Source organism: Erinaceus europaeus, chromosome 3, assembly GCF_950295315.1.
Source record: "Erinaceus europaeus chromosome 3, mEriEur2.1, whole genome shotgun sequence".
Classification (NCBI taxonomy): Eukaryota; Metazoa; Chordata; class Mammalia; order Eulipotyphla; family Erinaceidae; genus Erinaceus; species Erinaceus europaeus.
The window spans coordinates 52,545,045-52,559,463 of record NC_080164.1 but is presented as its reverse complement, the minus strand read 5'-3'; the positions used below and the strand labels follow the sequence as shown (position 1 = coordinate 52,559,463).

At 41.3% G+C, this 14,419-nt stretch overlaps 1 long non-coding RNA gene across 1 annotated transcript in view; it reads right to left on the bottom strand.

Annotated features, from left to right (window-relative positions):
* LOC132537663 (uncharacterized) overlaps positions 1-14,419 on the bottom strand; it is a 458,600-nt gene that overhangs the window by 296,571 nt on the left and 147,610 nt on the right. The gene's annotated exons all lie outside the window — the stretch shown is intronic.

The following is a 14,419-nucleotide window of genomic DNA, read 5'->3' as shown; positions in this document are numbered from 1 at the left end:
TCCCATCACCAGAGTTCTGTATCCCCATTCCCTCTAGTGGAAACTGCAATAGCTCTAAGATCACAGATAAACGTTGACTATTATTTCTGTAACCATCTATCTATATTTATATTATCAAATCCTAGATTCTTTTTTTATTATTTCTTTATTGGGGATTAATGTTTTACATTCAACAGTAAATACAATAGTTTGTACATGCATAACATTTCTCAGTTTTCCACATAACAATACAACCCCCACTAGGTCCTCTTGTCATCCTTCTTGGACCTGTATTCTCCACACCCACCCACCCCCACCCCAGAGTTTTTTACTTTGGTGCGATTCGCCAATTCCATTTCAGGTTCTACTTGTGTTTTTTTTTTCTTCTGATCTTGTTTTTCAACTTCTGCCAGAGAGTGAGATCATCCCATATTCATCCTTCTGTTGCTGACTTATTTCACTTAGCACGAATTTTTCAAGGTCCATCCAAGATTGGCTGAAAATGGTGAAGTCACCATTTTTTTACAGCTGAGTAGTATTCCATTGTGTATATATACCATAACTTGCTCAGGCACTCATCTGTTGTTGGACACCTGGGTTGCTTCCAGGTTTTGGCTATTACAAATTGTGCTGCTAAGAACATATGTGTACACAGATCTTTTTGGATGAATGTGTTGGGTTCCTTAGGATATATCCCCAGGAGAGGAATTGCAGGATCATAGGGTAGGTCCATTTCTAGCCTTCTGAGAGTTCTCCAGACTGTTCTCCACAGAGGTTGGACCAATTTACATTCCCACCAGCAGTGCAGGAGGGTTCCTTGGACCCCCACACCCTCTCCAGCATTTGCTGCTGTTACCTTTTCTGATGTATGACATTCTCACAGGAGTGAAGTGTTATCTCATTGTTGTCTTTATTTGCATTTCTCTGACAATCAAAGACTTGGAACATTTTTTCATGTGTTTCTCGGCCTTTTGGATCTCTTCTGTGGTGAATATTCTGTCCATGTCCTCCCCCCATTTTTGGATGGAGTTATTTGTTGTCTTGTTGTTGAGTTTAGCAAGCTCTTTATATATGTTGGTTATTAAACTCTTGTCTGATATATGCCATGTAAAGATCTTCTCCCATTCTGTGAGGGGTCTCTAGGTTTGGGTAGTGGTTTCTTTTGCTGTGAAGAAGCTTTTTAATTTGATGTAGTCCCAAAGGTTTATTCTTTGTAATTGGATTCTTTTCATTGAAGATGTCTTTAAAATTTATGTGGAAAAAAGTTCTGCCAATATTTTCCTCTAAGTATCTGATAGTTTGTGGTCTAACATCCAAGTCCTTGATCCACTTGGAATTTACTTTTGTGTTTGGTGAAATACAGTGGTTCAGTTTCATTCTTCTGCATGTTTCAATCCATTGTTTCCAACACCATTTGTTGAAGAGACTCTGCTTTCCTCATTTAATAGACTGGGCCCCTTTGTCAAAGATTAGATGTCAAATCCTAGATTCTAATCTACCAGTTATTAACTATTCATACATGTTATGGGTAGTGTGACCCCACCTATAAAATCAGTAGCATTTATTTTGATCATTGTGAGGAATCATTTATCTTCAGTGTGAATATGTTCTAAGACATAGTTTGCCATCAGGCATAATACATGTTGGTTCTCAATTCCTGGTAGTCCTCATGTCATTAGCAATGAGCCCAGTCATCTAGGACAATGGGCCAAGCAACACACAATCCTGTGGAAAGAAGTCAGACGGCAGCCTTATGTGGTCCTCAGACTCACACAGCACTGAATGTGGGTGATGTTACATCAGCAGCCATCTCAAAAAGAGCTTTTTTGAAAAAAGATTTTTTAATATTTATTTATTTCCTTTTTGTTGTCCTTGTTGTTTTTATTGTTGTTGTAGTTATTATTGTTGATGTCGTCAATGTTGGATAGAACAGAGAGAAATGGAGAGAAGAGGGGAAGACAGAGTCGGGGAGAAAAAGATACCTGCAGACATGCTTCACCACTTGTAAAGTGAGTCCCGTGCAGGTGGGGAGCCGGGGGCTCGAACCAGGATCCTCATGCCGGTCCCTGTGCTTTGCACCACGTACACTTAACCCACTGTGCTACTGCCTGACTCCCCAAAGCTTGGGTTTTATTTTATTTTTTTTATTTAAGAAAGGAGACATTAACAAAACCATAGAATAAGAGGGATACAATTCTGCACAGTTCCCACAACCCGATCTCCATATCCCATCCCCTCCCCTGATAGCCTTCCCATTCTCTATCTCTCTGGGAGTATGGATCCAGGGTTGTTGTGGGTTGCAGAGGGTGGAAGGTCTGGCTTCTGTAATTGCTTCCCCGCTGAACATGGGCGTTGACTGATGGATCCATACTCCCAGTCTGCCTCTCTCTTTCCCTAGTAGGGTGGGGCTCTGAGGAAGCAAAGCTCCAGTATACATTGATGGGGTCGTCTGTCCAGTGAAGTCTGGTCAGCATCTTGCTGGCATCTGGAACCTGGTGGCTGAATAGAGAGTTAACATACAAAGCCAAACAAATTGCTGAACAATCATGGACCTAAAGGCTGGAATAGTGCAGATGAAGTGTTGGAGGGTATTCCCTGCATGCTCTTGTGTACTTCTGCTTTCAGGTATATATTTTTCCCCTAGTTTATGGGCACGTGTGAACCTATGCTCTATCTCAGGGGACCTGGACTATATCTACGTTTGGGGACTTTACTGGGGAGTGGAACACCTGAAATGGAATTAGAAAATACTATGAAAGGAAAGGTCTCACCCGAGTGATGAAGCTGAAGGGTTGTCATTCCACACATGAAGTCTCTGGTCACAGTCTGAAGTGAAGCATGCTGGGGTGGCACTCGTTGCGTTGATTATGTTGTGATCAGCGGATGCAATATTATTTGATTTGAATTGAGAGCAGCATGCAGAAAAGTGGGCCCCATCCTAAGGTTCCAGGACTGGGGAAAATACAGGCTCTATAGTGGAAATGTGAGGTTCCTGTTGTCTTAGGGTTCAAAAAGACAATGGATAGTTATTGTTATCGTCACATTATTTGGTGATAGGGTTAACTCTGGAAAGTCCCTTTGTTAGGGTTTGGGGTATAATACCCAGCATCTTGTATATAGCTGTGCTACCGGTTGCTTCTGTTCTCCCACAGTCTTTTGGTGGTGGGAGTGGTGTTTATGTACAATCCTATTAAAGTGTAAACATATAAACCACTATTTAATTAATATGAGAGGCAAAAAATTGATCATATGTCTAGAACTTCTTAAAACACAGACTGAGTCTTTTTAATACACAGGCTGTCTTTGATATGTTGTCTCTCCCAAAAGCCTAGACCAGAGCTTGTTTTTTAAGGAAAATATTGCAAAAAAGAAGTTCCTACTTGTTAAAAAATATATTTTCAGGACTTCAGAGTGTATGAACACTGTGACTTCCTTTTTTTCTGATCTTTATCCAAACTGCAATGGAAAGACTAGCCAGAATATATCTCCTGAAGGAAGCAAAGAGATCCAGGCTAAACCTTCTGTCAGGAATCTTAGCAAAACAGGCTTATTAAAAGGATGTGCTAAAGCAGAAGAGGACTTTTTTTTTTTAAGATCAGACTTTTGGTAGATTATTAGTTCTGGTACCCTGCCCTGGATATTTTTTCCTTCTTTTATTTATTTTTTTCCTTTCTCTTATTCAACCTCCAAATAAAGGTCCCATATCACCTGGAAGTGCTGTTTATGTTTTCAAGTAATGAAAAGCAAGTGTGGTCAAGAAAAGGACAAGAAATGAGAATAAAAGTTTAGTGATGGGAAATATTAGGGCAAGTCTCACAAACTATGACCTCAACTCTACCATTCCAATATCACTTTTACATTATTACTTTAAAAATATTGATTGTAAAATAGGATTAAGGTTTAAGTCACAAATTATGATGCTGCCTTGTAAAGTAAGAGATTATATCACACAAATCATTTTAATTAATAATGACTATATATATATGCTTCATTGTCCTTTTTATATACTATTACCAAAACTTTACTATATAGCCAAGGTTTCTTTACTTAAACTTTTATAAGAGTATGAGTATAGTTTTACACCTACCTGTTTATGTGCATATACACAACTTACCACCTCCTCCACCAAAGTTTTTGTGCTAACACACCAATTAGAACCCTCCCCCTATCTCCCCTTTACAACCTCTTTCTTTTTGCTTAAACACACTTTTTATTTGTTTACTTATTGAGAAGGGGGGGCATAGCACTGCTTATTTCTAACATATGGTGGTACCAGAATTAAATATGCAGTCTCTCGGGTCTCAGGCATGCAACGTTGTGTTTAACAAGCTGAGCTATCAGCCTTTCCTAGATGCAGTTTTTAAATAAATATTTTGAGACTTTAAAAGAACCTGCATCCCTCTCCAGATGGCCTCTTCTCACCTGCAATTCCTGGGATTCACAGCTGTGCCATCTAACCCCTGGGGCTCTGACAATTCCTTCAGTGGTGTTTCTAAGTGCAGGTTTGGTTTCAAAAGCACCGATACCTTTTCGCCCCTCCCAGTGCTCAGAAAATGAGTTTCCAACCTCTGGTTTGCTAGCTTTGGCCAGAGCCCACACCCTGTCGGTGTATGTGCTGAAAGGGAGCTGAGGAGCTCTGGGAGTTACTGATGGGAGGTGCTGTGGATGCTGCCCTCCCAAGCCGCAGGGAGACTCGAGCTAGGGTTAAATGTGTAGGCTCTTGCTCTGGGCCCCACCTAAAAGAGCAGTGCTAGTCTCCCAAGCTTCTAAGGACTTCTTGCTTGCAGCTTTCTGAAAATTTTCCCATAGTAATATTTTCTCATGATTCAGTGAACCCAAGACAGAACTTAGTTGTTCCTGATGAGACTAGCAGATCTTCTTTTCCTCTACCCTTTAAAAGGGTTCTGCTAGAAAGTAAACTCCATAAGGACAGAAACCTTTATTATCACTGACAGATCCTAGAACATTACCTGGTACATATTAGATCAGCTGAAAATGGTGAAGTCGCCATTTTTAATAGCTGAGTAGTATTCCATTGTGTATACATATATATATATATATATATATCACAACTTGCTCAGTCACTCATCTGTTGTTGGACACCTGGGTTGCTTCCAGGTTTTGGCTATTACAAATTGTGCTGCTAAGAACATATGTGTACACAGATCTTTTTGGATGGGTGTGTTGGGTTCCTTAGGATATATCCCAAGGGTCAATTTTTATGACAATCAGTGAAGATGATGCACATTCAGAGCAAAACACAACCTCTAATGTACTGAGTACTCAGTAAGGCTGCTCATTACTAACTTTCACAGCTACTTTTTTGGAGTAGAAAGAGCATTACATGATTTTTCACTACCACCTCCATGCCCTCACACAAACATATACATATGAAGTATTTTATATATATATATATATATATATATATATATATATATATATTTTTTTTTTTTTTTTTTTTTTTACCTAGGCAAGATCAAGATTGGGAATATGGGGACTCAGCAGAGAGGGAGCCCCAGGGGGTTTTGTAGTCCTTTAAATGTCTAGACTCTCCCTTCTGATGATGTTCTAAAAAGGCTTCCCTAGCACTTCAGCTATGACTCACAAGGTATAGAATAGCATGTCAGGGAAATTGTTTTTCTCTGCCTCTGAAATTAGACCTATAGTCTGGGCTGTCATGGATTTATATTTTGCCACTGATGGACAATGGTGCCATCTTGGTAAAATAATGAGAGTTAAATCTGCAAATAAAACTCAACCATTTCACTCTATACCTCCATTTGATATGACAGGAGAAACCAACACTATGGTTTCTTCCTTCTGGGTATAAAGGACTCAGGGCATCCTCTGAGCCCTGAAATGTTGTTAAAATTCGGACGGCTCCTGTGGGCCGGGCTAGCTTCACGGTGGGTAACAGAGACGCGGAGACAACGGCTGGGCAGGGAAGCTGTATTTTTTTATTCAAGAACAACGATTCATAAACTAAGACAAACTAATCACCAAACAGAACTCTGCTGTCTCTTTGTGGCAGCACAAGCACTCTCTCTTACTCTGGAACTCAGGAACCCAAGAACTCTGTCACTCTGGAACTCTGGCGGGTTTCCTAGGGGCAGGGCCAAGCGAAAATTAACAGGACTGATCTAATTCTCTTGGTGGGGGAGAACTAGAACCCAATGTAAAGCATACAACACTGAAATTCTTGTTTGACATTGTTGACTAAAGTGGGCATCTCTCCTCTGTAAACAAGGGCTGAGGCAGGCTCCTGGCAGAACAAATGGCACCACACTCCCCTGGCATGCTCAGTCTTCAGGTTAACATGGGAACAATTTGATTTGGGGAATGAATAAGGGATTCCTACTCAAGGGATTTGTTTAGCTGGCAGTCAGTCTGGCTTGAAATTTACCTGTTGGCATCGACAGAAAGGAACAGGAATTGTATGAGAGCTGTGCAATCAAACTGGTCAGCCATCTCTGAGTGAGGCCTGATGTTGAAGTCAGCCCTGTGCCCCACCAGGAGGAACAAGTGGTCCTATTATTGGATAAACGCAATTACCTGGCTGCTAAGAGGCCACATGCGGCAGTGAAATGAACATGCTTTGTGTGTGTCCCAACACTGCTTCTTCCCAGTTGTGTGAATAAGTTATGTCACCTCTCCAGTTTATGTAATTTCCTTTCTTTTCCTTTCTTTCTTTTCCATGGTATTTGGAAGTTACTGGTTTGCAGTGCAGTTGTTGACACATGGGTACAATATCTCATCTCCCCATGGCAGGTGTCTGCAGAACACTTCACCCCCAAATTTAGTTCTTTTTCCAGGATCATGCACCAGGTCCCCCAGGCCTCCTCTATTCTAGTTCTTTCACTTCTTCCCCAGAGTCCTTTGCTTTGATGCAATAAACCACACCCAGTCCAAGTTTCACTTTGTGTTTTCCTTTTCTGTCCTTGTTTCTTAAGTTCCATCTATACATGAGATCATCCAATACTTGTCCATCTCTTTTTACTTATCTAATGAGGCTTCAATTTAAATTTCTTACCCACGGGTGAGAGAAGGCTGCATTAGTATATATATTATAAATCATTGAAAGTGACCTGCAGAATGCTTAATAGATAGTATATCCTCATTGTTCCTTGTTTCTAAACATATTTCTCTTCCTTTTATCTTCTTTCCACTTTCCTTCTGACATGAAAGCATGGAGAATGGGAAGAAAGGACAAAGAAAAATTCAAAAAAAAAAAATTTAGTGTATTTGTTTATAAAATGTAAACACTGACAAGACCATAGGATAAGGGGTACAATTCCCACCACCAGAGCTCTGTATCCCATCCCCTCCTCTGATAGCTTTCCTATTCTTTAACCCTCTGGGAGTACGGACCCAGGGTCATTATGGGGTGCAGAAAGTTGAAGGTCTGGCTTCTGTAATTGCTTCCCTGCTGAACATGGGCATTGACAGGTCAATCCATACTCCCAGTCTGTCTCTCTCTTTCCCTAGTGGGGCAGGGTTCTGAGGAAAAGGCTCCAGGACACATTGGTGGGGTTGTCTGTCCATGGAAGTCTGGTTGGCATCATGCTAGCATCTGGAACCTGGTGATTGAAAAGGAGTTAACATATAAAGCCATACAAATTGTTGATTATGGGAGTCGGGCAGTATTGCCCAGGTTAAGCGCAGGTGGCCAAAGCACAAGGACAGGCGTAAGGATGCCAGTTAGAGCACCTGGCTCCCCACCTGCATGGAAGTCGCTTCACAAGTGGTGAGACAGGTCTGCAGGTGTCTTATCTTTCTCTCCCCCTCTTTGTCTTCCCCTCCTCTCTCCATTTCTCTCTGTCTTATCCAACAACAATGACATCAATAACAACAATAATAACCACAACAATAAAACAATAAGGGCAACAAAAGAAAATAAATAAATAAATAAAATATTTTTAAAAAATTGTTGATTAATCATGAACCTAAAGGCTGGAATATTGCAGATGAAGATTTGGGGGTCTCCATTTTGGAAATAGCTAGTAAGTCTATTTTAGATATATTCCAATGGGCCCATGACTTTATTAGTTTTTGCCTGAGCCTGACATCTAATATGCAGGTGGACCCAGATTATTGTCTGGGGAGATGATGCCATAGTTGGAAAAAGGGCTACAAAGCTGGATCGGGGAAGAGAGTAGCTCCCAAATATGGGAAAAGTATATAAATATTGTTGACTGTAGACCCCATTGATTTGATCTGGGGCCCATATTCAGCATAGGAGTCTTTATAACCTCTATATCCCTGAAGGTCTAAGCTCCCATTCTGTGGTCATCAGTAGGAACATTCCAAGTTGCACTAATTTCAGGCCCCATCTTCCTCAGGTGGTAGATAGAGTATGATATCCAACCCCCCTTCGGAGGATGGAACATACTCTACCATTGTTGATCCACACTGAGGGCAAGGTCCTATGAGGACCCCCAAAGGGGTCCATTATGTTGTTCCTGAAATTCTAAAGTTCTGACTTAAAGTTCCCTTAAAAATGGATAAAAAAGGGATATAGCATGGCTGTAGTCCAGAAGTCCCATGTTCAATACCAGGACCACCATATGCCAGAATCTGATCTCTCATCTTTCTTTTCTCTTTTTCTCTCTGTCTCCCATGGGAAATATATATATATCAGGGCTAGAGAGATAGTTGGCCAGGAATGGTGCATACCTTGCTATGAGATTGACTAGATTCAAACCCTAGCATCACATGGACAAGTGTTACAGCACCAGGGGAAGCTCTGATGCTGTGGTGTCTCTTTTTCTTTCCATATCTCTCTGTCTCTTTCTCCCTGAATGGAAAAGTGAACCTGGGAGCAATGAATTTGCATATGGGCAATTTCCCAACTTTAAAGAGAGAGAGAACAGAATAAAAAAATTGCAGGTCTGCAGGTGTCTCTCATTCTCTCTCTCCCTCTCTCTCCCTCCTCTCCTTTCAATTTCTCTCTATCCTATTGAATAAAAATAGAGGATAAAGAAAAAAAAATGGCTGTAAGGTGCAGTAGCTTCATAGCTCAGGCACTGAACCCTAGCAATAACCCTGGAGGCAAAAATAAAATAAAATAAACTTAATGGTATAAGAATAAGAGAAACAGCTTGATGGGAGAGTGAAACAGGATGTTCTTATAAATAATGAGCATCAGGGACCATGCTTGCTTCCTTCATGATTAAGACAAGATTTCAAGTTTTAATTCAGAATCTTAAAAATGCCACCAAAGGGCCAGTCAAATAGTTCACTTGAGAAGTATGCTGCTTTGCCATGTTCATAACCCAGGTTCAAGCTTGGCCCTCACTGCATTGAAGGAAACTTCAGTGCTGGTGCTGTTGGCTCTTTTAAGCTCCTGCTCCCCTCTCCCCCTCCTCCTTCATCCTCCCTCTCTTTCTCCCTCTCTGTCTCTACCTGAAAGGGGGAAAAAAAAAAAAAGACCACATTTGCATGTTTTAGGCCCAGGTTCAATCCTTAGCATTATATATGTCAGAGTTAAGACATGCTCTCACTCAACAGTTCTTTCATTCTCTCATAAAAATAAATATTCTACATTTACATAGGCAGAGAGAAAGAGAGAGAGAGAGAGGGAGAGAGGAAGAACACAGCATTTAAGCTTCCTTCAATGCAGTTGAGACTAGGCTCAAACCTGAGTTGTGCACGTAGAAAAGCAGCACACTATCCAAACAAGATTTTTAAGAACTGCCTCCACAACTCACGCCTCTAGTGATCAGGATACGAGCTGGCATCGTACTTCTTCTGCATGTATGGACACATGCTGCTGGAGCTGTGAGTGATGACGTGGTCTCAGGGACATGGCTTTAGAGAAGTAGCCCTGGGTTTAGTGCTTATAATAAAATAAAAATAACTAAAGTTTACTGAGTGCTTACTGCATCACTAGCAATATATCGATTCCCAGCTCCTTGCTTACCAGGTGTGTGACATTAGACAAGTGACTTAATCATCATAAGCCTCTGCTTCCTCATCTGTAAATGGCTTACAGGGCTATTGTAAGCACTGCTTAGGAGTCAATGAAGGTAAAGTGCCAAACAACAAGCCTGGCACATGCTTTTTTTTTGCCTTCAGGGTTATTGCTGGGGCTCAGTGCCTGCATCATGAATCCACTGCTCTTGGAGGCCATTTTTCCCCCTTTTGTTGTCCTTGTTGTTGTAACCTTGTTGTGGTTATTATTGTTGTTGTTGATGTTGATGTCATTCATTGTTAGTTAGGACAGAGAGAAATGGAGAGAGGAGGGGAAGACAGAGGGGGGAGAGAAAGATAGACACCTGCAGACCTGATTCACTGCTTGTGAAGCGACTCCCCTGCAGGTGGGGTGCCAGGGACTTGAACAGGTCCTTGTGCTTTGTGCCATGTGTGCTTAACCCGCCGTGCTACCACCTGACCCCTGTCACATGCTTTTTAAATGTCCTTCCTGGGGCCTGATGGTGCTGCATCTGGTAGAGTGCACATATTACCATGTACAAGAGTCCAGGTTCAATCCCCACCTGCAGGTCCTATCTATCTATCTATCTATCTATCTATTCCTTCCCTCCTGATTTCTCTCTGTCTCTATCCAATAAATAAATTAATTAAATTAAAATATTTTTAAATGTGTACTTCTAAAAAATGTTCAGTGGGCCAGGCAGTGGCATACTGGGTTAAGCATACATAGTATAAAGTACAAGAACCTACACAATGATCCCGGTTCGAGCTCCAACTCCCCACCTGCAGAGAGGATGTTTCACAAGCGGTGAAGCAAGTCTGCAGGTTATCTGTCTTTCTCTCACCCTCTCTATCTTCCCCATCTTTTTCATTTTCTCTCTGTCCTATCCAAAAATTGAAAAAATGGCCACATGAGTGCCCCAGTGATAACCCTGGAAACAAACAAAAAATTCTTCCTTTTCTCTTACACCCAGCTCAGATATCAACTATCCCACAAGCCCCCTACAATTCTCCTTCACCTTCACTTATACTCTTGCAGCACTTTACACCTGCTGAGTTTCTACCTCGATGGCCGTGCACCACTCTACCTGCTCACCTCCCAATGGCTCCTGGAAGACCATATCTTATTCCACCCTGTGTCCCTGGAGCCTGAGCCAATGTCAAACACACAACAGGAGCTCAGCAAACCCAACTAGATTGATAAGCGTATGATTTCCAGTCTCATGAGCAGCACATGGCCATACCTTTGAAGTGAATTCACTACCTCATGGGGTAGTAAGGATATTCAACAGGTGAAACTCTGATGTGCATTTGTAAAACTGCTCCTTACATGAAACTACCCATTGCTCAAGTTAGAAGTAACAATTCCTCATAATTGGCAGATCAACCCATTCGTAACCAGTGTGGAGTCTGTGTCATGGGTGTGGTGCTGTTGGCTTGGAAGCTGACCAAAGAGACAATAAACATGACAGTTGCTTGGCTGCATAAACATAAAACCATCTCATCGTGAGACCTGTCACAACATCAGTGGCACCTACAAGTGGTTACTTGTCAGTCCCTGTCAAATGTAGTGGCAAGGGTCAGCAGTCCCCAAAATGCAGAGGTTAAGGAGAAAAACAAAACATCAGTTTTCATAATCAGCTAAAAAAAAAAGTACATGTGTATTGGTGTATGAGTGTTCAGAAAACAGGGCATTGTTCTAGGTGATTATAAGACAAAAGGGCTGTGTTAAGAGAGGAAACATATCTCTATTTCTGATTTGATTGTGAGACCACATTTTTTTTCCCCAGCTAGATCCTGTGTAGGACTGGGAAAGAATATTTACTGGAAGCACCTCACCTTTCACAACTGAATACAGGAAGACCCTCTGGGTGAAAGTTTCAAATTACCCAGGGATAACTATGTGACACCTTGTTCTTCATTAGTGTAAATCCAAAAGAAGCATTGCCAAATGACTTTGTACCCTATACAGAGATACAGAAGGAAATAAACAGAATATCTAGCAGGACTGGTATGAATGATGGAATAATAATTTTAAATATAATTTCCCCTGTATGATTATAATTCAACTCCAGGGCATAATAGGTCTTGTAGTGAATGATCTATCAGAAGACAGGAATAAAAAAGTTCTCCTAACCATAATTCCCCTTTCTTGTCAATTAATTTTTTTCCCTTCACACATTTGCTTATTCATACCTGTCTATTCTTAAAAGCAATGTACCTCCAAAACACTATAAGCACTGGGAGTTATTGACCATCTCTCAACTGTGGAAATCTGATCAAACATGATTTTTATATCTGGAATCAATTTTTTGAGAATGGAATTAAAGAAGGCATAAATTAGTAGCTAACCAGATGTCTAATTAGTGGCTGTGAAGGAGAAGGGATAGATTATTTAAGGGATAGAATAGTCAGGACTTCTGAACTGGCTGAATCTGAATGGTAGAGAAAGTGAAAAATAACTAAAAAATTCTGTTTGTATAAAATTTGGTGATGATACAGAAGATGGACATTGACAGGAGAACAAATTTAAGAAAGAGGGTGACATAAAATATTGAGGAAGTGTGCAAGTGGCAAATGCTTTAGGGAGTTGGGTGGTAGCAAGGTGGGTTAAGTGCAGGCAGCGCAAAGCACAAGGACCAGCATAAGGATCCCAGTTTGAGCCCCAGGCTCCTCACCTCTAGGGGAGTCGCTTCACAAGCAGTGAATCAGGTCTACAGGTGTCTATCTTTCTCTCTCCCTCTGTCTTCCCCTCCTCTCTCCATTTCTCTCTGTCCTATCCAACAAGGATGACATCAATAATAACAACAATAATAATAACTACCATAAAACAAGGGCAACAAAAGGGAATAAATAAATAAATAAACATTTAAAAGTTTTTTTTAAAAAAAAGCTTTTAAATGATACTATGATTTCAAGTTAGTAATGTAAATGACAGATACTTTAATAAGAAGTGCTGGGGAATACCATGTTGGGGCTAAGTGCCTGTGTTACAGTGATAGATGCTCCCCCTGCTGGCTGAAATTTCTTTGGCAGGTGTGACTTCAGGCTAGTGATTTAACTGCTATAAGTGGGTCTCTACCTGTTTAGAAACTTTGTGATGCCCACGGGGAAGAAAGTTAGAACTAGCCAGTCTTGGGAGTATGGACCGACCAGTCAACGCCCATGTTCAGCGGGGAAGCAATTACAGAAGCCAAACCTTCTACCTTCTGCAACCCTCAATGACCCTGGGTCCATGCTCCCAGAGGGATAGAGAATGGGAAAGCTATCAGGGGAGGGGATGGGATATGGAGATTGGGTGGTGGGAATTGTGTGGAGTTGTACCCCTCCTACCTTATGGTTTTGTTCATTAATCCTTTCTTAAATAAAAAATTTAAAAAAAAAGAACTAGCCAGTCTTCAGACACAATAGTTAATGTGCTTAGTAGACAGGCATGTTTAAAACCCATCCCATCATTTTTTTCTGTACTTTAGATTTGTCAGTTCTTGCACAAATATTCAGGGTCCTAATTTGTTCCTTTGTAGAACACTTATCAAACCCTGACACTAAAATAGGCATTTTGTTAGCAGTAACAACAGAACAGCAAAGTGAATGAGACCCACTGCCTGCTTTGGAGAGTCCAACATCAGCAGAACTACCCTCTATTAGGTAGAAAAGTTCAAATCCACTCAGGTTGGGAAAACTCAGACTAAGAGATTTCCCAGGCAAGGGATCAGCAAGAAAGCTTTAGCATTAATACAAGATTTTCAGGAAATGGGAGTGTTTAATCAGGAGTTAACTTTACATGGGCTCTTTCTCTAGGCCAAGCCAGGCACAGGCTGCCCCCTACAGGTGCAAAGAAAAGATACACATCCTGAAGGTTACAATCAGGCTAGACTTAACTCCTCCACCAGATGGTCTTGTTTTCAGAGGGGTTCTTACCATTGAGCTGGGTGGGGGGCAGCCTAGAGCTGTGGATTCTTAGCATGAGATCCACTAACTAGCAATAACATTACCTGGGAACATATTAGAAATATAACATCTCACGTCCCAATCCGAATGAAAAGCAATTTAGGAGAATGGACCCAGCTGTCTGTGCTTGAGCAAAACTACCAGAGGATTCTGAAACATTAGTAAGTCTGACAACCACTGGTCCAGAGACAACAGTATGGCACCTAGGAGCCTTGCTTGATAGCTTGGTCACATGAGAGTTGGCTCCTCCTGCCTTGTATCAGACACATCTACTGATGACCTTTTCTAGTTCAAATCAGAAGAATGAGTAGGTTTCCCAGTGTGATCCTGGTCAGGTAATTTTGCCCCCAAGTCTCCCAAAGTACCTAAGAGGACAGGAAAGTCAGTTAAAATGACCCTCCTCAGGCTCCTTACACATGCCTAATCTGGTTGTCACAGCTCTGAGCAGTCTCTTGTATGGCTCTGCCCACCCTAGTCCTGTGACTGGGGTACAGGCTCTGAAGACACCTCCCTTTTTCCTCCTATTCTGTGGGTGATAAATCATTTGGCTTCTTCCTCT